Below are 23,500 nucleotides of genomic sequence, written 5' to 3'. Positions count from 1 at the left end.
TGGTTAGAGTTTAAGGATAGGCATTCTCATACATTACTTGTGGGAATATATGTAACATTTTAATAACCTCCTTTCTCATTTTTTAATGGTAAAATTTCTGGAAAAAAGGAAAGGAAATGATACTACTAATAAGCTACTAATTTTAAAAGTATAAAAATGCCTATGTGTTATTTGATGTCCATGAGAACCAATTAGATGGTTGTCAACCAAGAATTATTTCAAAAAAAATTCAGGAAAAGATGAAGAAGCAATTTGCAGGAAAATAGCTAAAAGCAGGGTGGGAGGGAGAGTTGAATTTATAATTTGTAATTCATTTGTAATCAGTAGAGTATAAAAAAAAAACCCATACCATTTTTCACTACAGTATAGTCCAAGATTCTTTTAAACTATTAATTCATACAGCCAGGAAAACTACAGGGAAGCATATAAATGTTACTGGCAAATCTTTTCTAGGACAATTTTATAGCTAATATCAAGGGAAATTTTTTTTGGTCAGATTCATCCTAGAAATTTATCTTGAGACAAGTATTAACAACTATGGGAAAAGATAAGAATATGCCTTTAAGGACCTCACTTTAACTAGCATACATAGGCATAGCTCAAGATATTAAGGATTCAGTTCCATACCACCACAATAAAGCACTTATCACAAAGCAAGTCACATGAAATTAGTCTCTTCTATAACTATGGAGACTAAATTAGCCACTATTAGAGAATAAAGTACTTTAGTTTATTAGGATTATTTTTAAAAACCCTCAAGAGAGTCATTTTCAACAACTGTGTAGTATTCCTACGTGTGTTAGCTATCAAGCTTCCAGACTAATGGAATTAGTTGTTGAACTTGGAAGTACTACAAAGATGAATAACATGCAGTCCTTGTTTTGGAGAAGACTATAATACAGTAGGAGAGACAGGTACATATGTGATTACTTTCAATATGGTAATATGATAGAGGAAGGTAAAGAGTAATAATGGAGCACTTTCAGGACAGGAGGATGTGGTCCCTGAGCTGGGTTCTAAAGGAAGCAAACAAATTATAGAAGACCACAACTATAGCAGAGATTTTAATAGCAAGAGTTCTATTCTAAGACCGATGTGAATCATTGCTTTGTCATGAATTCTGTAATCTTACAGATACTGGTTCTTTCTTTTACCTATTAAAAGTTTATAGTACCTCATTTCCCAATGAGGTGAAGTACTTACACTTAGCATAATGTGATTACTAGAACAGACACAGAGCAAGGAAAACTTCACAGGTGACAGCTGAAGATAATTTAGGCAGTGGTGGTTAAGACTGGTAATAACCAAGATAATTTAATGTATACAAAAAGTACTTAGAGGCTATCATGGGGTCTTCTACCTCTGAGTATAACGAAAAAGCTTGCAAGAGAACTAAGTTATGCTATGTAGCAGAAAAACCTGGATAAAAATAAAGTAACTATCTATTTAGAGGGAGTTAAGAGCTACTCAAGCAACCAGAACAGAGGGTCCCAAGATTCCAGAGAAGAGGGAATAATCTGAAGCCAAGCCAACAAGTCTACAGATACTTTTTTCCTAAGAATATTTGCTGAGTCTAGCCACAGTGTATAGTAGCTTTGCCTCAGATTCAGAACCATAGATATGAAGGAACTACATATGGAGGGCTGACTATAAAGTTACATGAGAATTTTCAATTGCTTAGGAGGTTGGTGCCCCTAATCTTCATTTTGTTCAGGAGTCAACTGTATTTGCTGTTTGGAGAAGACTTCAATATAGGCATCCCTCATAGATATTGTGGGTTCTAGACCACTGCAATAAAGTGAATAACACAAGTGACTGACAGAACTTTTTTCTTTTCCAGTGCATCTAAGTTATGTTTATACTATACTGTAGCTTACTAAGTGTGCAGTAGTATTCTGTTAAAAAAAAATGTCCATACATTAATTAAAAATATTTTCTTGCTAAAAATGCTAACAGTCATCTGTCAAAACCAGGTTGCCATGAACCTTCAATTTGTAAAAACAACAAAACCAAAAAAAAACACCAAAAAACCCCACATTATCTGTGAAACACAATAAAGTAAAATGCAATAAAAGTTGTGCCTGTATAAGTGTATAAAAAGATCTAGGTTAAAAAGAAAGAGAAAATATATAACTTACATCAGGTACAGCTATATTAGGATCAGATAAAAGAGATTTTAAAGCAAGAAGCATTAGGGAACATAAAGAGGAAAATAAAACGTGAAAAAAGGTCAATCATGAAAACAATTCTAAATTGTCTGTATGCAGTATGATTGATTCAAAAATAATCACAGTGGGAGACTTTAATTCACTTCTGAAAGAACAATCTTAATGACATATATAAATATGCAAACATACATATATGTATTCATATATACATATATGAATGTATATGTATATACATTTTCTGTCCCTTCCATATATACATATATTTATATGTATTTATGAAGGGTGGAAGGAACGGAAAAAGGCAAGAGGCAAGGAGCAAGACGTAATACCCAAAAGCAAAAGAATGAAATTTACTTTCAATAGCACAGGAAATATTTACCAAAACTGACCATATTACTGCAGGATAAAGAAAATCTTGCAAATACTGGTCACTGAAATCATTCAGAGTATAAACCTTAATTGCTGTGAGATTAAGTTAAAAATCAATAAGGCAAAGATAACCAGAAAATACCTGTATCTCCAAAAATTAAAGAAACTTTTCTAAATGTATGGGTGAAGAAAGAAATCACAATGAGAATTAAAAAACAGTTTGAACTGAATATTAAAGATAAGGAATGTCCAAACTTTTTAAAGATGTAGTTATAATACTCAGGAAATTTATACCTTTTGTGCACATATCAGAAAAGGCAGGCTGAAAATCAATGACTTAAGGTTCTATCTAAAAAAGCTACAAAAAAATAAGTAAAAACCCAAAGACTGTAGAATGAATAACAGAGGTATGAACAGGAACCAGTGACTTGGAAAAAAATGTACAAGAGAAAAAAATACAAAGCCAAAAGCTGGCTCTTAGAAAAAAGTAGTAACATTGACAGCTTTAGTTAGACTAACCATCAGAAGAGACAGAACCAAATTTTCAACACTAAAAATAATGCTCTAAAAGATAATGAAGATATCATGAAAATGTTACATCAACTTAACTACCAACTTAGTTGATAATTTAAATAAAATGAGAAAATCATCTGAAGAACATCACTTTCTAAAACTGACATACAATGTGAAAGAAAAAATCATAAATAGTCCTATTTTTACTTAGTGGCTACTTTGGAAAACTGCAATATCTATTAAAGCTAAATAACTAAATACCTTGAAACCCATCAATTCCACTCCTAGGTACACCGTCAAAAGCATACACTCACATGTTCTTCAAAATATATGTACAAGACAGCTTATAGATTGGCCTTAGGTATAAATACAGACAAAGCAATAAAGCACTTGTGACTGCCAAAAGCTGAAAACCACCCAAATGTTCATAAGTAATAGAATGGATAAACTGTGGTACATTCATATAGTGAAATATACAGCAATGAGAATGATCTATTACAACATGCAGGCTGAATGAATCTCACGAATCTCCTAAAGTTAAGCCAAAAAAGTCAAACATGCTGTATAAATCCATTCTAAGCTTTAAACAGGCAAAACTAACTTAAGATTTAAGAAGTCAGAAGAGCAGAGGTATAAATGATAAGGTTTTGAGGAATTATGGGTGATATCAAGGTTTGTAGTTTAGAAAACAGGTAAGTCAATGATAAAGGGGATTCATTTAAGTCACAAGAAGAAGCTGGGTTTTGGGACAACTTAAAGAGTTTGAGAGTGGGGAAGGAAGTGGAATTATGAACACAGTCAAGAAGACCAGAATAATATACATTTTTATTATACCTTTACAGAAGTATACACACAGAAAAATGATACAATTAGTTGAGTGTTTAATTATTAGCTCCCTATGAGCCTAATCACGTAAAGATCCTACTATTATTCCAGTAGGTACTTACTAAGAGGGAATAGCTCATGGATCAGAGGAAGTTTTCTCTGCAAATGCATTTTCAGTATTATACAGAGAATCATTGTGAAAATTTATTTCATAATAATCCACTTCATTAGCCCACTTTGTAGAAAGGGCTATCTAAAATGTGTAACTTTTTCCTGAATAGAAAGCAATCTAATAATATCAAGAATAAATATTTTGTAGAGGCTTTTTCTTGATATATGCCAGGCTTAAGTATTTGTCTAATTTGACTCCCAAAATAACTCTATGAGAAGGGTAATCACTGTTTCTGCCAATGTTACGGGCGAGTAAAATAGAGTACAAAAAGGTTTACGTAATTTGCCCAGGATTATAACGCTAAAATTTGGCAATGCCTGCCTAGGCTACATTCAAGCCTAAGCTTACACTAAATTCTTAAAGACAATCTTTCCAGCATGTTACTAACAGAAAACACACACACACACACAAAACCAAAGAAATGAAAAGACAAAGCAAAGGTAATTCATACTGTCCTCCAAACTCATATGATAGATAAATGGCCTTATCAACTTTCTAATTTCTAGACATCTGGATCACATACTATAGCCAAAATGGAACCCTGAAAACAGTGCACAGTTCAAGGCAGTGAAGTGAGCACACTTAGCTGTCTCTCTTATTTCCCAACATTCCAATGAGATGAAAACACATTTTAACAAAACAATGAAGTCATAACAGGACTGGAAAATAAGGATGATATTGGTATATCAGAAATTTTGACTAGTTCAAGGTAGATAAACAGGGACAAATTAGCAGAAAAATCAATTAGATAAGAAAAGATTAGCAGAGAAACTAAAGGAGAAAAATCACAACAGACATTTGGGAAACAGTCCAAAAATGTAAAACAGAACAAAATAACAATGGTAGAAATGGAGACAATTTAGGAGACGGAAATAATATAAGCGTCTTTGAAAAAATGGTCAGAAAATAATTCTTGTTAATTAAAAATGTAAATGATAAAATATTCAATGGGCAAGATAAACAATAAAATGACGGAAACTACTCTTGATAAAAATTATTCTTGAATAGACAAACTAAAAATGCAAAGAATATAGGAAATAAGAGAAGTTAGGAAGCTGGAGATCAGATAGAAAAGATACAATATTCCAAAAGGAGACCTAACAGGTGTTCCTCAAGGGGTAACAGAAATAGGGCTTCCCTGGTGATCCAGTGGTTAAGAATCCATCTGTCAAAGCAGGGAAATTAGGTTTGATCCCTGGTCTGAGAGGATTCCACATGATGCATGGCAAATGCCTGTGTGCCGTAACTACTAAGGCCATGCTCTAGGGCTTGCAAACTACAACCAGTGAGCGCATGTGCCTAGAGCCTGTGCTCTGGGACAAGAGAAGCCACTGCAATGAAGTGTAGCCCTCATTTGCAAGCTGAATAAAGCACATTTTCAGATAGCAAATACTTGAAGTTTGCCGTTCTATTTTGAAAATTACTCAATGAACTCTAAACATTTTTGTATGACATGACTTGATGAGTAAAAAAAAAAAAACATATGCCCTCAGCACACATGTCTATTTACAAATTAACATACTATTATACTAACATATATACAAAGCATACAGAATTAAAAATAATCAGATAAAATCAAATAATTTAATTATTAATATATTCTGACACCCCCTAAAATGATCTTGTGAAATCCCTTTACGTGGATGCTTCTTTTGAAGACCACAGCGCTAACCAAATGAAAAAGGAATCTAAAGAAAAAAATCATGGGACTGAAAAGACAATAGAACTGAATAGGTCTTGGAAGAGAAAGAAACTGGAAAAAAAAACCAAAAAAAACTAGAAGAATCCACTATAATTTGATATTTAGAAAATTTTCCATTGTACACAGGATTTCATTTCATTCTGTGAGGCCATTCAACTTTGTTCTATAGTAAATATTTATATTATCACATTATAAATATCTGGGTTTAAAAGTTTTAGAACTGGCCTGTAAATAAAGTAAGAGAAATTACAGTTATAGAAAAACAGTGGGAAGTAGAACTGGGAGTGGGAAGGTAGCTTCCTATTCTTTTTACTCTTAATGTAAAATGAACCTCAATATAATCATGACACTTACTTTTAAGAAGTATTATAAGCTTGGTTCGGGGGGGAGTATTTAACATGATATGCGCATTTAGAATGGCAACCCACTCCCGTGTTCTTGCCTGGAGAATCCCAGGGACGGGGAAGCCTGGTGGGCTGTCGTCTATGGGGTCGCAGAGAGTCGGACACGACTGAAGCAACTTAGCAGCAGCAACCCATTTAGAAAACTGAAATTGGTTTGCCAGTCAGTTCAGTTCAGTTGTGTACTACTCTTTGCGACCCCATGGACTGCAGTACGCCAGGCCTTGCTGTCCATCACCAACTCCTGGAGTTTACTCAAACTCATGTCCATTGAGTAAGTGATGCCATCCAACCATCTCATCCTCTGTCATTATTCCCTTCTCCTCCTGCCTTCAATATTTCCCAGCATCAGGGTCATTACAAATGAGTCAGCTCTTCACAACAGATGGCCAAACTATTGGAGTTTCAGCTTCAACATCAGTCCTTCAAATGAATATTCAGGACTGATTTTCTTCAGGATAGACTGGCTGGACTCCCTGCAGTCCAAGGGACTCCAAGCGTCTTCTCCAGCACCATAGTTCAAAAGCATCAATTCTTAAGCACTCAGCTTTCTTTATGGTCCAACTCTCACATACATACATGACTACTAGAAAAACCATAGCCTTGACTAGGTGGACCTTTGTTGACAAAGTAACGTCTCTGCTTTTTAATATGCTGTCTAGGTTGGTCATAACTTTTCTTCCAAGGAGTAGGCATCTTTTAATTTCATGGATGCAGTCACCATCTGTAGTGATTCTGGAGCCCAAAAAATAAAGTCTGCCACTGTTTCCCCATCTATTTGCCATGAAGTGCTGGGGCCAGATGCCATGATCTTAGTTTTTTGAATGTTGAGCTTTAAGCCAACTTTTTCACTCTCCTCTTTCACTTCAATCAAGAGGCTCTTTGATTCTTCTTCACTTTCTACCATAACGATGGTGTCATCTGCATATATTAGGTTATTGATATTTCTCCTGGCAATCTTGATTTCAGCTTGTGCTTCAGCCAGCCCAGCGTTTCTCATGATGTACTCTGCATAGAAGTTAAATAAGCAGGGTGACAATATACAGCCTTGACATATCCCTTTCCCTATTTGGAACCCGTCTGTTGTTCCATGTCCAGTTCTAACTGTTGCTTCCTGAACAGCATACAGATTTCTCAGGAGGCAGGTAAGGTGGTCTGGTATTCCCATCTCTTTCTGAATTTTCCACTGTTTGTGGTGATCCACACAGTCAAAAGCTTTGGCATAGTCAATAAAGCAGAAATAGATGTTTTTCTGGAATGCTTGTGCTTTTTCGATGATCCAGTAGATGTTGGCAATTTGATGTCTGGTTCCTCTGCCTTTTCTAAAATCAGCTTGAACATCTGGAAGTTCACACTTCACATATTGCTGAAGCCTAGCTTGGAGAATTTTGAGCATTACTTTACTAGCATGTGAGATGAGTGCAACTGTGCAGTAATTTGAACATTTTTTGGCATTGTCTTTCTTTAGGATTGGAATGAAAACTGACCTTTTCCAGTCCTGTGGCCACTGCTGAGTTTTCCAAATTTGCTGGCATATTGAGTGCAGCACTTTCACAGCATCATCTTTCAGGATTTGAAATAGCTCAGTTGGAATTCCATCACCTCCATTAGCTTTGTTCATAGTGATGCTTTCTAAGGCCACTTGACTTCACATTCCAGGATGTCTGGCTCTAGGTGAATGATCACACCATCGTGATTATCTGGGTTGTGAAGATCTTTTTTGTAAAGGTCTTCTGTGTATTCCTGCCACCTCTTCATAACATATTCGGCTTCTGTTAGGTCCATACGATTTTCGTCCTTTTTTGAGCCCATCTTTGCATGAAATGTTCCCTTGGTATCTCTAATTTTCTTGAAGAGATCTTGTCTTTCTCATTCTATTGTTTTCCTCTATTTCTTTGCTTTGATCACTGCGGAAGGCTTTCTTATCTCTCCTTGCTATTCTTTGGAACTCTGCATTCAAATGGTTATATCTTTCCTTTTCTTCTTTGCTTCTGGCTTTTCTTCTTTTCATAGCTATTTGCAAGGCCTCCTCAGACAGCCATTTTGCTTTTTTGCATTTCTTTTTCTTAGGAGACAGCCTTGATCATTGTCTCCTGTACAATGTCACGAACCTCCATCCATAGTTCATCAGGCACTCTATCAGATCTAGTCCCTTAAATCTATTTCTCACTTCCACTGTATAATCATAAGGGATTTGATTTAGGTCATACCTGAATGGTCTAGTGGTTTTCCCTACTTCCTTCAATTTATGTCTGAATTTGGCAATAAGGAATTCATGATCTCAGCCACAGTCAGCTCCTGGTCTTGTTTTTTGCTGACTGTATAGAGCTTCTCCATCTTTGGCTGCAAAGAGTATAATCCACCTGATTTCGGTGTTGACCATCTGGTGATATACATGTGTAGTCTTCTCTTGTGTTGTTGGAAGAGGGTGTTTGCTATGACCAGTGCATTCTCTTGGCAAAACTCTATTAGCCTTTGCCCTGCTTCATTCTGTACTCCAAGGCCAAATTTGCCTGTTACTCCAGGTGTTTCTTGACTTCCTGCTTTTGCATTCCAGTCCCCTATAATGAAAAGGACATCTTTTTTGGGTGTTAGTTCTAAAAGGTCTTGTAGGTCTTCATAGAACCATTCAACTTCAGCTTCTTCAGCATTATTGGTCAGGGCATAGACTTGGATTACTGTGATATTGAATAGTTTGCCTTAGAAACGAACAGAGATCATTCTGTTGTTTTTGAGACTGCATCCAAGTACTGCATTTCAGGCCCTTTTGTTGACTATGATGGCTACTCCATTTCTTCTAAGGGATTCCTGCCCACAGTAGTAGATATAATGGTCATCTGAGTTAAATTCACCCATTCTAGTCCATTTTAGTTTGCTTTTATTCCTAGAATGTCAACATTCACTCTTGCCATCTCCTGTTTGACCACTTCCAATTTGCCTTGATTCATGGACCTGACATTCCAGGTTCCTGTGCAATATTGCTCTTCACAGCATGGGACCTTGCTTCCATTACTAGTCATATCCACAACTGGGTGTTGTTTTTGCTTTGGCTCCATCTCTTCATTCTTTCTGGAGTTATTTCTCCACTGATCTTCAGTAGCATATTGGGCACTTAGTGACCCGGGGAGTTCATCTTTCAGTGTCCTATCTTTTTGCCTTTTCATACTGTTCATGGTGTTCTCAAAGGAAGAATACTGAAGTGGTTTGCCATTCCCTTCTCCAGTGGACCACATTTTGTCATAGTCAGTTCACATTAAATATACCTACCACCTTTATCACGTACCCCCGTCATTTACTGTCTTTTATGACTGAGATTTAGGTGCACAGTTTTGTATTTACCTAAACTATGATCTCCATGAAGGTTTTTCTTTTCATTTCTGCAGTGCAAGGCCTAGAATCTATTTTTTAAAATTAAGGAAGGGACTAATTAAATGGTCTGAGGAATTAATGGAATAGCTAAGTCAAACCTAGATGCAAAAAGAGAATAGCCATCTTGTAGCTATAATTCACTTAAACCAGTTTATTTCAAGTTTACTAAAGTTCACTAGAGTGTATATAACACAGAGAGAAAGGCTTCTCTTTGAAACAGAAACAACTGTGACTCTAAGGAGAGTGATTAGACTCAGTGGCATCACACCTAGACACAGGTACTGGTAAAAGTCTTTGGGGAACAAGAACAGGGGGTGATAAAGGATACTGCAATGGAAATATTCTGAAACCTCGAGAGAGAAAAAAAAAGCTGGCTAAGGGTGGAAAGACCCTTCTTTCCTCCTGATTATATATACTCCTACATAAGAGGAAAGAGCTGGGGAGAGCAGGAGGAGGGTTTTGGCCTCCAGGAGTTACAGCTAACGATGATGAAATTCCACAGGGCCTTACTCCCCGCCTTTCCCCACCACAGGGGTTGAGCAAATACTTCCTTTTACTTTATAGTCTACTTTGTTGTTGTTGTGTTAGTTGCTCAGTCATGTCTGATTCTTTGTGACCCCATGGACTGTAGCCTGCCAGGCTCTGTCTATGGAGTTTTCCAGGCAAGAACACTGGAGTGGGCAGCCATTTCCTTCTCCCCAGGGGATCTTCTCGACCCAAGGATCAAATCCCAGGTCTCCTGCATTGCAGGCAGATTCTTTACCATCTGAACTACCAGGAAAGCCCCATAGTCTACTTTACCTGGGCCTTTAACTTTTTCCTATTTTGGCTATTAACAGAGGCCTAAGTGAAGTAATTGTTTACAGTCTGAACTCTCTGCCCAAAATAAAAGGTGACTTTTCTTTAGAATTTGGTAATTTGAAGTTTCTGTAAATCAAAAGCAGACTATCTGTAACTTGATATGGTCCAAATAAGTAGTTTCAGCCTCTTACATAATTACAAATGGTAGACTCACAGCTTTATATTTCTCTAGGGCAGTGATTCTCAAATTTAATTGTGCATGAGAATCACCTGGAAGGCTTGTTAAAGCAGATTATTGAGCCCCAATCCCAGGGTTAATGGTCTAGTGGGTCTGGGTCAGGCCCCAGAATTTACATTTCTAACAAGTCTCAGGTAGTGCTGATGGTGCTGATCTAGGAATTTCACACTGAGGACCACATTTCTAGTGTGAGGATTAGACTAGAAAGCTATTAATACCAATAATACATTCATCTCATCATCACTGCTGCAGCTATCCATTTGTCCTCCACTTATGACTCAGTCTTCACAGACTTCAATATTCTACCTAGGTGTTATTCTGAGAGACTAGGCTATTTTTCAACTTCTTTGTCCCACGGTTTTATTTCAGTGTTATGGCACCTCTTTTGAAATCTATAACATCCTCTAACACCAATAGTAAGGAAGAAATTTTAAGTATACATATATGGAAACTTAATTAGAACAGACAAAATAGACTTTTTAAGACCAACTCTTTCTCTATTTGATAAGTCCTAAAGTCATTAATACTTGCTGGGGAAGGTTTGTACACAAACAGGAATTTAAAACCTCTGCTTACTGTTGCCTTATCATTCAACACCAAAGTTCTCCTTAAAAAAAAAAAAAAATAAAACAGAGAGGAATCCCTGTGTGCACACACTGTAATCCCACAAAAATCACTACATTTCTGTTGTTTTAACATTTTTTTTTAAAGGAGTAAAAGTAAAAATCATTTAACATTTCTCAACAGAGACACACTATAGCTTATCTTAATAAAGGTAAAAATGGAAAAAAGCCCTGGAGTCTGTGTTGAGAGATCTGGATTCTACCCCTAGTCCCTTTTGGCTTCAGATCACATATGCTCTTGCACAGAACTGAGCTTTTGGTTAAACAAAGCATTCAGGGCAAGAATCACTAAATGTGATCCAGTTTTATCGTAAGCTTATAAAGGAAGACTCATACACTGTAGACCAAGAGGTACTTGGTATCACTACATGATCTCCTCACAGGGCAAATCAATGACCTTCTTGGGGAAAAAATAAACTACCAATCACTTCAAAACCTGATTGCTTTTCCTGTAGCATTATATATTAAGGACACTCTGGATCTTTGGCAATCATTCAAAAAAAATCATCATTTAAAAATAACTAGATATGTATGTCATGCTAGTTGCTACAAGCTCATTTGTTTTCTTATTACTTATGTAAATAACTTAGATACAAGGCACAATAAGAAAATTAGAAGCCTAGATAGATCTGTATTAACGGCCATATTCCCTTAAAAATATATGAAGCATATAATTTCACTTTTTAAAATGAGGTTATTTCCAGAAATCTTATAGACAGTATTGGGATTTTAAAAAATCAGCCTTATTTAAATGCTTAGCATGGCACTTTATAACTATGTTCATTAAACTTCATGAAATAAGATTTTAAATTATAGTGATATATAAACTGTGGTGAACCAAAAAAGGGCAAAACTAGCAGTCAGGAGACAACTCAGTATGGCAAGCTGCAAGACCACTAACCTATTATTTTTTTTGTTTTTACTCATTCATTTGTTCCTTTATAGTCTATTTCTCTCAGCCCCTCCGCAATCACTGACTTGTGCTCCACAGTGAGCACAAGTGGAGGAAACAAGGAACGAAGACATGATATGAACTAGACCTCCCAAGTCCCTTCAGGTAAAACCTTTATCAGGGCTCTAATTTATAAACTATAACAGCACTTTTTTCTCAAATTCGAGAGAAGCTATCTCAATGAACAAACAATAGATAAGTTAACCATATCTCTTCTTTAAGCACCAACAGTGTTTTAATCTGCCCACCTTAATTGCCACTTCTGTAAAACATTTACTAACCAAACACTTAAGTTTATTCCCATACCATTTTCTTCAGCAAAATGAATAATTTCTTAGCTACTACCCAAACACTTTCATAACCAATGCCTCACATACAGAATTAATCAAATGTAGTTATTAGTATAGTAATCCATAAGGTTTTACTTCATAGTTTAGAATTTTATTCTTACACATATTATCTCATTCGATCCTTTAAACAACTAAATGAAGTAGCTACTTCTACAGAGAAACTGACAAAGAGAAGTAATATGATCTAAAATAACAGAGTTAAAAAACAAAACAAAACAAACAAAACCCAAAAAAGTAACTCAGAAATTGAATCCAGGATTCTTAATTGCAAATACTATGGTTTTTCAATTCATCAAACAGGAAGAACTCCTTGAGATGATTCTATTTTCAACTTTACATAACTACTGCCTATTGTATAAGATGGCATATACTAAGCAAAGACATACTGACTAGATTTGAAGTCAACTATATGCAGGTCAGGAAGCAACAGTTAGAACTGGACATGGAACAACAGACTGGTTCCAACTAGGAAAAGGAGTACGTCAAGGCTGTATATTGTCACCCTGCTTATTTAACTTCTATGCAGAGTACATCATGAGAAACACTGGGCTGGAAGAAGCACAGGCTGGAATCAAGATTGCCAGGAGAAATAGCAATAACCTCAGATATGCAGATGACACCACCCTTATGGCAGAAAGTGAAGAGGAACTAAAAAGCCTCTTGATGAAAGTGAAAGAGGAGAGTGAAAAAGTTGGCTTAAAGCTCAATATTCAGAAAACGAAGATCATGGTATCTGGTCCCATCACTTCATGGCAAATAGATGGGCAAACAGTGGAAACAGTGTCAGACTTTATTTTTTCTGGACTCCAAAATCACTGCAGATGGTGACTGCAGCCATGAAATTAAAAGACGCTTGCTCCTTGGAAGAAAAGTTATGACCAACCTAGATAGCATAATGAAAAGCAAAGACATTACTTTGCCAACAAAGGTCCGTCTAGTCAAGGCTATGGTTTTTCCAGTGGTCACATGTGGATGTGAGAGTTGGACTGTGAAGAAAGCTGAGCACTGAAGAATTGATGCTTCTGAACTGTGGTGTTGGACAAGACTCTTGAGAGTCCCTTGGACTGCAAGGAGATCCAACCAGTCCATTCTGAAGGAGATCAGCCCTGGGTGTTCTTTGGAGAGAATGATGCTAAAGCTGAAGCTCCAGTACTTTGGCCACCTCATGCGAAGAGTTGACTCACTGGAAAAGACTCTGATGCTGGGAGGGATTGGGGGCAGGAGGAGAAGGGGACGACAGAGGATGAGATGGCTGGATGGCATCACCGAGTCGATGGATGTGAATTTGAGTGAACTCTGGGAGTTGGTGATGGACAGAGAGGCCTGGCGTGCTGCGATTCATGGGGTCGCAAAGAGTTGGACACGACTGAGCGACTGAACTGACTGACTGGAAAAGTATTACATATTTACTAGACAGCATATCATTTGTTGCCTCCTAAAAATCAAAGTACCAGGTAGCATTTAGTATTATAGAATAATAGAACACCATCAGGGTTAAGAATTTGGTTTCTGATTTTAGACTTGGGTAAAAATCCTGCAGCTGTGTAAGTTCTCTGGGTCTCATTTTTCTTGTTTGTAAATTGGGAATAATAAATGGTAATATCTCAAATGACTGCTATATTGAATGAGACTGTATAGACAACACCTAATATAGTGCCTGGTACACAGAAAGCACTCAATAAATTGGTTCAATGTGTATGAGTACTCATATAAAATTCAAAAATAGAACTAGTTTACAAAATAGTAATAATCTCATGAATTATGAAGAACAGTTAAATTTGCCTTAATATGTTTTTGAGGTTGTTTTTGCTTTTTTAACCTTTATCATTTGGCTCTTCATCAGCTATTACTGAGCTATGAATGCTGCTGCTCTCACACTGCTTATCTCTAACAGCTTCCACCTCCCTTTTAATGCAAGTAACATGGAGGTGTAGCTGTACAAAGATAAACTGATGCCCAAAGTGTCTCTTAAAAATTGCATAATCTTCAAGAGAACTTTCTGGAGTAATGGAAATGATCCTATATCTTGATTGGGCTGTTGTTACATAGGTGAATATACCTGTCAAAACTCATCAAAATGGACACAAAGGAAAAGATCTGTACATGACATAATGCAAATTAAAAAAAAAAAACTTTTTTAGATTTTATAACTCTTGAACAAGTTACTTTCTCATTCTGGCCCTTACCTTTCTCATCCTCAGAAAGGGAATAATTTTTCATTCAGAAAGAATATAATGAGTGTTAAGAGATAAGGTCCGTAAAATACTTACTGTAGTTTCTGCACAGTTAGTTGCCAATTCTTGATCCACTTACATTAACCCTAGGCATTGTTCAGATTTATCTGAGTCCTAAAACATTCATCCATAATAAAAGCTGTATTTCCTCCCTTCCCTCTCCTTTTTCCTACTCTTCCCCTCATCTCTTTTATTTTAGGAAAATATGAATAAACATTTGATTAAAGCTTTAGCCTCCACAAGGTATTATTTTTTAAAAATCATAAGTCATTTTTCTTCAAAGTTCTCCTTCTTCTCATTTAATTACAGTAAAAAACATGGCAACTGCCTGGTGAACCAGTGGTTAAGACTCGTGCTTTCACTGCTGATGGCCAGGGCTCAATTCCTAGTGGGAGAACTAAAATTTTGTAAACCAAGTGGCATGGCCAAAAACAAAACACAGTAGTTTACTTTTATTAGTTTTCAAGTCACTTTTTAAAAAGTGTCTAAGGAGATCAGTCCTGGGTGTTCTTTGGAAGGAATGATGCTAAAGCTGAAACTCCAGTACTTTGGCCACCTCAGGCGAAGTGTTGACTCATTGGAAAAGACTCTGATGCTGGGAGGGATTGGGGGCAGGAGGAGAAGGGGATGACAGAGGATAAGACGGCTGGATAACATCACCGACTCGATGGACGTGAGTTTGAATGAACTCCAGGAGTTGGTGATGGACAGGGAGGCCTAGCGTGCTGCAATTCATGGGGTCACAAAGAGTCAGACACGACTGAGCAACTGAACAGACTGAACTGAACTGAAGCAATGTTCTTTGTTCTAGAATTCCAGGACACTGGAACAATTTCACGTTCATCTAGCATTTAGTGAGCAAACATTCATTAAGAACCTAAATCAGCCAGGCAGTGAAGAAACATAGATAAGGTCAGGGAGGCAAATACCTAGCTAAAGCAGCTCAAGTAGAACTGCTAATAAAAAAGTCTTACCAAATAACAAAATATTTAAACTAGAAATTCAGCTCCTCAGTTGTACTAGACTCATTTTCAGTGCTCAATAGATGCAAGTGACCAAAGGCTACCAATGATGGAATGTGGGGATCATTGAACCCTTCCACCATCACACAAAGCTCTACTAAAAAATGCTGCTTACCCATTCTATTCCAGGACCACTCAATCACAATTTCAGCTTATATAACCTACAATTTTCCACTGATACCACTTGCTGCCATCATTCTAATTTCATGAATCTTGTAAGCTGCATGAACATGGAACAACAGGCTGGTGCCCAAAGAGATGAAGGCAGAGGCATCAAGTCTCTTACCATCACCTGAGACCAAGAGGAGTTAATTGCTCCTTATCATTAATGTCCAAGCCCACTTCTAATCATGGAGAGCCCCACCCTGATACTGTCACTGGTTATAATGTATCTGAGATGGGTTCGGGAAAGAGAGGAGTACTTAAAATTTTACCACCTGTTAAGACAGACCTCACTATTACACATGTCTCTTACCTATCACTAGACCACACCATGGCAGCAGCTAGAAATAAAAATTCTACCAAACTACTAAGGCTTATTTTAAAGCAGTTGTTAACAATATTTCATTAAAAATTAGACATTACAAATGTTAAGTCAGACAAGATGCTGGGACAGAAGACATAAACTAGTACTAACCTAGACAAAATTAGGAAAAATCATCATCTTTGAGAAAGATATGAGGAACTACAACTTTTAGGAACTCTTAAATTATAAAATCTAGGGGAAAGAAATTGTCTATATCTTTATATCCTGCATGTCTATAACCATTAAAATGGCTTAATCCTCCTTAAAGGAAAACATTTCGTATAGCTGCTTAGTTTACAGAGGCAAAAAAAGATGGAAAAAAAAAAGGGGGGAAGGGGGCAGACAAAGAGAAAGAAGTTGAAAGAGAAAGAAATGAAGCTGATCCATGAAGAACACTGTGTTAAGAGACCCTGGGTTTTAATTCAGTGTTTTTGAAATGATGTAACACATGGTCAACCTAGAGTATATAAAAGGAGGCTATTGCCATCTACCCACCAGCCCTGACCTCTCAAGGAAAAGCTTTGCAAAATAGATGTTCTTATACCTTCAAGAGAACACTTTAACTACATGAATGCCATCTCAGCTCTTCTCATGATAAGCTAATAATTTCAAGATTCTTATGACTAGCAAATCAGTAGCTAGTCAAGAATATGTAGAGCACCAGTATTAATCAAAGAGCTGCACTACCCAGGAACAGTACTTTGTAGCAGTTAAAAAATAAGATCAGATATTAAAATACTAGCTCTACAAATGCCTAAGACAATGTTAAAAAGGGAAAACTATGAGTTCATCTGCAGTTATGAATCTCTATGAGTGTTTTAATGGAAGAAATCAACAACTAATTATGGTTTCTGAAAGATACAGGAATGGTGCTTCCCTACATATGATTCTAACATGATCTATATTCACTGGGGCATGAGAAGAGACTTACCACATCCTAAGCCTCAAAAAGATACACAAGTAAAAATATTTGTCACATCCTTGGTATTTGCTATACAATCTGATAATTAAAAAAAAAAAATACTAGTAGCAATACTGTCTTCTGTGACACAAGAAAGATTTCACATATAACAGAAAATTAAGTCTAAAACAACATAGCAAGCTGTGAGCATTTGGTAAAATTTGCTCAACTTTCAAGTTCTGAAAATTGAGTAAGCTTGGCTGTGTAGACAGCACTTCCTTTATTTAAGGGGCAGCAAAACCTCACAAAATGAATGAACACAACCTACAATCTGGGTAGACAGTCAAGAGCAAGTGCATTTCAGCATTGCATAATTAGAGCTTTGGGGCAATCCTACAGACTAACTCAATAAAAGGGCCTACAGAACTTTTTGCCAGCTTGCAAAATCCTAAAACCTTTCCCATGTTTAGCAACAGCTAGGCAGAAATGCACCATTTATCAGAAAGTCAGTAGACTATATAGTGAAGCTGCAATTTTCATGACAGCATTATTTTCCTTAAATTATACTTACAATTGTTTTATACTCTGCATCTTACCAACTGACAAGGCAACCAGAATCATTTGATGAGTTTTATACAAGTCTCTATTTTCCTTTGGTGTGCACACGGGAGGGGTATGTGAGTATGCCTGAAGAAAGGAATCACATATATTTTGAAAAACTAGCCATACCACTTTACAACCACCAGCACAGCTAAATAAATCAAACAATATCAAGCAAATGTTGCAGAGTATGTGGGACAAATAGAACCCTCATTCACTATTGAAAAGACACTTTGGAAACACTGAGTAATATAAACTGAAATGGAACAAAAGCACATATGATCCAAAAATTCTACTACAGCAATTATGTGCACATGTGCAGCAAAAGATATGTACAAGAATATAGGGATATTAGGCATTGTGACTCAAAACTGGAAACCACCAAGATGTTCATCAACAGCAGAAGGGATAAATTACAGTATTTATATATACACAGTCATACAACAGGATGGAATACAATAGAAAGAGAATGAAGAAGCTACCACACTATACCGATGGATCACATAAAAATTGATTTAAGAAGGCATACACAAGGGTGTTGTTGCTGTATGATGTTACATGCATGTCCATGAACATATGTTACATTCCAATAAAAGTCTACCTAAAATTGGAAAAACAAATCAATATATAATAAATAAGCAACTTTGATGGCTAAACATTTATAACACAATCTGATTCCCAGTGCCACGTCTCCTCCATGCTAAAACTGGGATAGAACACTTGAAAAAAAAAATCCTCCCTCATGCTAATCTAAACCATTTCTACATTAAAACAAAGAAGGCTATATTAGGGTAACAGAATGCAACAGTCAAATCATTTTTAGGACAAGACACTAATCTGAAAAGAATTTTAACACCAAAGCTCTCCCTCTCCACATTACCTTGTCCACACTCAGATCTTCACCACCTAAAAGGGCACTCTTCTCTGCCATTTATTTAATGGAAACATTTGAAAAGTAATGACCTATCCTAGCAGGGTAGTTACGAGGATTGAAACAAGAAGAGTGGATATATCAAGTCTTCAGTACTGTGCCTATGCACTGAATGACTAAACAGTAGTAATAAATCCCAAATAGTGAGTCTTCCAGGTCAAGGGCTATTTCCAATTCATTACTGAAATACAGAATCCAGCATTTAACAGTTGGTCAATTTATGGAATAAATGAATGATGTGAGTGTAAAACAAAAAGAAATAAAAACAAGGCAAAAGGGGAAATACCAAGAAGCTCAAAGGAAGGGCTTATTTTTACATCAGGGTAAATGACAAGACTCTAAATCTCAAATGAAGCAACAAGGAACTTCTCCGGTGGTCCAGTGGCTGAGAGCCCACCTGCCAATGCACAGGACACGAATTTGATCCCTGGTCCAGGAAGATCCCATATGGCACAGAGCAACTAAGCCCAGGTCCAGGAAGATCCCATATGGCACAGAGCAACTAAGCCCAGGTCCAGGAAGATCCCATATGCCACACAGCAACTAAGCCCACGTGCTGCAACCACTGAATCCTGTGCACCTAGAGCCTATGCTCCCCAACAAGAAAAGCCACTGCAGTGAGAAGCCCATACACTGCAAACAGAGTGTAGCCCCTCAACTAGAGCGAGCCCTGGCTCAAGAAGGAAGACCCAGTGCAGCCAAAAAGAAAGAAATAAACCTAAAAAAATATGAAGCAATAGGAACTTCTCTGGCAGTACAGAGGTTAAAACTGTGCTTCCAATGCTGGGGGGGGGGGCGGGAGCACGGGTTTGATCCCTGGTCGGGGAAGTAGGATCCCACATGCCACCTGGTACGGCCAAAAAAAAAAAAAAGTGAAGCAACAAAATCACGTACATATTAAAACTTCTAAAATAAAAACTGCCTCATATATAAAAATAAAAACTTTTCCTCCATATATTTCACAGTGCAGAAGCCAGATGTCTTAAATACAGTTCTTTAATATTGAAACTCTTAAAAACATTTCTGAATGAATTCCTTATGAGGTTGACAGGAATCACAAGTATATAACAGGTTATATTTAAGACATCTGTCACAGCACATCAATATTCTGATTAAATATGTCATAACAGAAAGGAAAGCGGATTTCACTGAATCCTTATACAGTGGTATTATTTTTATGAATTTAAGTATCAAAATCGTCAAGACTGCAATCTTACGAATACATTAGACTTTCAAAGACAAATTAGTAAAATACTTTTAATCTCTGTTGTATGCACAAAATAATAATGAACTATTAGATCCTTTCCCCCTTCCTTTTAAGCATCTCCTTATTCTTAGATTAAGAATAAGAATCTTATTTAATTAACTGTTTTTAATTAACCAACATTTACACAAAGTGATTTATGTGGAAAGCATTACTCTAAATGTAAATAAAACTCATTTGGTTCTTATAACAACTCTTACAAGGTAGGTACGGTGATCCTTTCCATTTTACAGATAAGAATACTGAGGCAGAGACGCTAAGTAACCTACCTAAAGTCAGATAGCTATTAAAAAGCAGACTGGATGCACTCTTAACTTCTATACTGCCTAGAGATCTCTGAGGTAAAGTAAAACTAAATTTATCCTGACTTCACTTGATGTTGGGAGGCTAGTTATGTTGATGATCTTGGGTGATAACCACAAAGTGAAACAGCACTAACGGCACATTTCACAAATTCTAAGATACCCATCTTTTTATATACATATATTTTAGTATGTCTGAAACTGATGGCATTTTACAACTGCAACTGACAGTGCTCTCTCTCTGGCACACATAAAACAACAGTGCATCTGGTAACTGCTGGCAAGTACACTTCAAAAGCTGTGGCCCTCATGGGTTAGTGCTAAGTAAGTAAGACAAAATATCTAAATTACCTCACAGGTCTGGTACAGGGGCTTTAAAAAGGGTATTTCTTCCCCAAAATGATCTATGACAAAATTCCAGGTAAACGTAAGGTAAATTCCACTGGAGTAAGTTGTCACTTTCTCAGGCCCACATTGAACTAACCTGGTTATATACTGCTAGGGAAAAATAACTAGTTTCATTATACAATTTGATGAAGAAATAAAGAATTTTGGGTGGGAAAAAAGCTGGCAGCCAAAATAACAGCCAAAATGAGATACCTGAGAAAATAAAATCAACAGGAAAGCATAAATCAAGATACCTCACCAGTACCACTTGATTCAAGCCAGTTCTCAAACGCCACTGATAAAAATGCTCACCTAAGTTTCTTCAGTTTTTTAAAAAATATACTTTGAATGCAACCAGAACTGATCAAATACGCTCAGTGTATGCCCATACCCTACTTGAACTACTCTAACAAAGCTGGACATGTTAAACTTAATGGCCATATTGCATAGCTAACTGCTTAACAAACGTTTAAACTGATCCTAAGAGTGGCCACCAAAAAAATTTAAATAAAGTTCAATTCATTCAGGACTTCCCTGGTGGTACAGTGCATAGGAATCTGCCTGCCAAAACAAGGGAAATGGGTTTGATCCCTGATCTGGGAGGATTCCACAAGCTGCGGAGCAAGTAAGCCCCTGCACCATAACTACTGAGCCCCCAACTCTCGAGCCGGCAAGCTGAAATTATTGAGTCCATGTGCTGCAACGAGCGAAGCCCGTGTGCCTAGGGCCTGTGCTCCACACCAAGAAAAGCCACCAATGAGAAGCCCACACACTGCAACCAAGAGTAGCTCCACTTGCTTTAACTAGAGAAAGCCCACACACAGCAAAAAAGAACTAGTGCAGTCCATAAACAAATGTTTTTTAAAAATTCAATTTATTTAAATATTCCTGTCAATATTTGCCTTGATAATTTCAGGATGAATAATGTTCAATTTTTTCTTTGTCTGCTTTTGTCTTAGTGGTTAAAGCTACCTTTCAGGGTAATTTCCCACTAAAACACCAAAACTGCATCCAGATTACAACTAAAAAATTCAATTAAAAAAAACCCAACTGTACACTTTACCTTAAAAATCACTTAATTTTGATAGGGCAGGAGGGAAATGAACTTTCACAAAACTGAAAATTTGTTCTGTAAATATACCCAGACAGGAAACAATGGTATCTTCTTTAATGGTGTATTAAATTTCAAATAATATTTTAAAAGCCTCATACTACTTTTCAGTTACACTACAACCTCTGAGATACTGCATCACCTAATAGCAGAGTGAAACCTCTCTTCTTTTGTATCCGTTATTCTTAATTATTTTTATTCCTATATTACTTATGCTTTAAGTGTATAAACAACCTATCCCAGCCATAGTTTGAGGCAATGCTATTTTATATCTGTAGATCAAATTTTTAAAAAACTATTTTTTATGTATGTAAAGTTCTATTTCACATAGTTATATAATTCAGAATTTAATGCTAATAATTATCCTGTCCTCATTTAGAACATGTAGGTAAGTCTGAAGAATATCTGAAGAGTTCTACATATGTATATATAAATAAAAGACTTGGGAAAGTGTACCTGTAAGAACCATAATATACAAAAAATATATAGTTGTCGTCCAAGAATTTATTAAGATTTAAAAAACTAAAAGCCAGGGAGAAGAGGAGCAAAAGACAGAAGGAACTAATAAAAGCACTTTTTTTTAAGTTACAATTTTCTTAATATAAAATAGAAGGAAGACTGCCTTAGCAGATTAGAATAATCTAATGTTTCTACAAAAACTTAAGAAAGGTTATCAGAAGCAAAATTTTTGATAGAGACTATCCTGTTTTTTTTAAAACAGATGTCTTCTAGAACCTTTATTTACTGTGTTGGTAAACCATAAAGAAGGCTGAGTGTCGAAGAATTGATGCTTTCGAACTGTGTTGCTGGAGAAGACGCTTTCGAGTCCCTTGGACTGCAAGGAGATCAAACCAGTCAATCCTAAAGGAAACCAATCCTGAATATTCACTGGAAAAGAGCTCCCTGATGCTGGCAAAAGGAGAAGAGGACGGCAGAGGATGAGATGGTTGATGTAACAGGCATGAACTTGAGCAAACTCTGGGAGATAGTGGAGGACAGAGGAGCCTTGTATGCTGCAGTTCATGGGGTTGCAAAGAGTCAGTATTTCAATACTTTGGCCACCTGATGTGAAGAACTGACACACTTGCAAAGACCCTGATGCTGGGAAAGATTGAAGGCAGGAGAAGAGGACAACAGAGGATAAGATGGTTGGATGGCATCACCTACTCAATGGACATGAGTTTGAGTAAACTCTGGGAATTGGTGAGGGACAGGGAGGCCTGGTGTGCTGCAGTCCATGGGGTTGAGTCAGACACAACTGAGTGAACTGAAATCAAAGAGTCGGACTCAACTTAGTGACTGAACAACAACAAAGCCCATCTTAACATAATTTCTCTTTCTAATACACTTGTTTCTTGTCAACTAAGGTTTTGCCAATTACAACATTCTTTGTGAAGGAATCCCTGAAAATAAACTGTGTTCTACTATGATATAACCATTTAGACTATCTAAAATAGCATTTACGGTATCAGGGGACTGCTATTATTCCACTGAGACCCAAAGTATGATCACTGACCATATATCTGATGGATAGGAGTAAACTCCTAGCAATCCTTACCAAGGCCTTAATTTTAATTCTCTAAATCTGAGAAAAAGTTGTATGTATAAAATTTCTCCCATCCAAAAAAAGAAAACCATTAAAATATAACCAAAATATTCAAGTTATACTATCAGTTACTTAATGATCCTATAAATATAGGTTATAAAATATAAAGCTAACCAGCAAAAACAAAACACCA

The 23,500-nt window shown here is 36.6% G+C and overlaps 1 protein-coding gene across 29 annotated transcripts in view; it reads right to left on the bottom strand.

Annotated features, from left to right (window-relative positions):
- Positions 1–23,500, bottom strand: part of SPOPL (speckle type BTB/POZ protein like) — a 57,698-nt gene that overhangs the window by 23,963 nt on the left and 10,235 nt on the right. For 2 of the 29 annotated variants that reach the window (XM_086368233.1, XM_086368123.1), the window contains exon 2: positions 17,738–17,853. The exons of the other annotated variants lie outside the window; for them this stretch is intronic. The gene's annotated coding sequence lies outside the window, so the exon portion shown is untranslated. The remainder of the gene's footprint in view (positions 1–17,737; positions 17,854–23,500) is intronic. 29 annotated transcript variants of the gene reach the window in all.

This window comes from Bos grunniens, chromosome 2, assembly GCF_055505025.1.
Source record: "Bos grunniens cultivar Pamir isolate PY7600 chromosome 2, Bosgru_T2T1.0, whole genome shotgun sequence".
Lineage (NCBI taxonomy): Eukaryota > Metazoa > Chordata > Mammalia > Artiodactyla > Bovidae > Bos > Bos grunniens.
The sequence above is the reverse complement of the archived record's forward strand: the minus strand, read 5'-3'. Positions and strand labels throughout refer to the sequence as shown.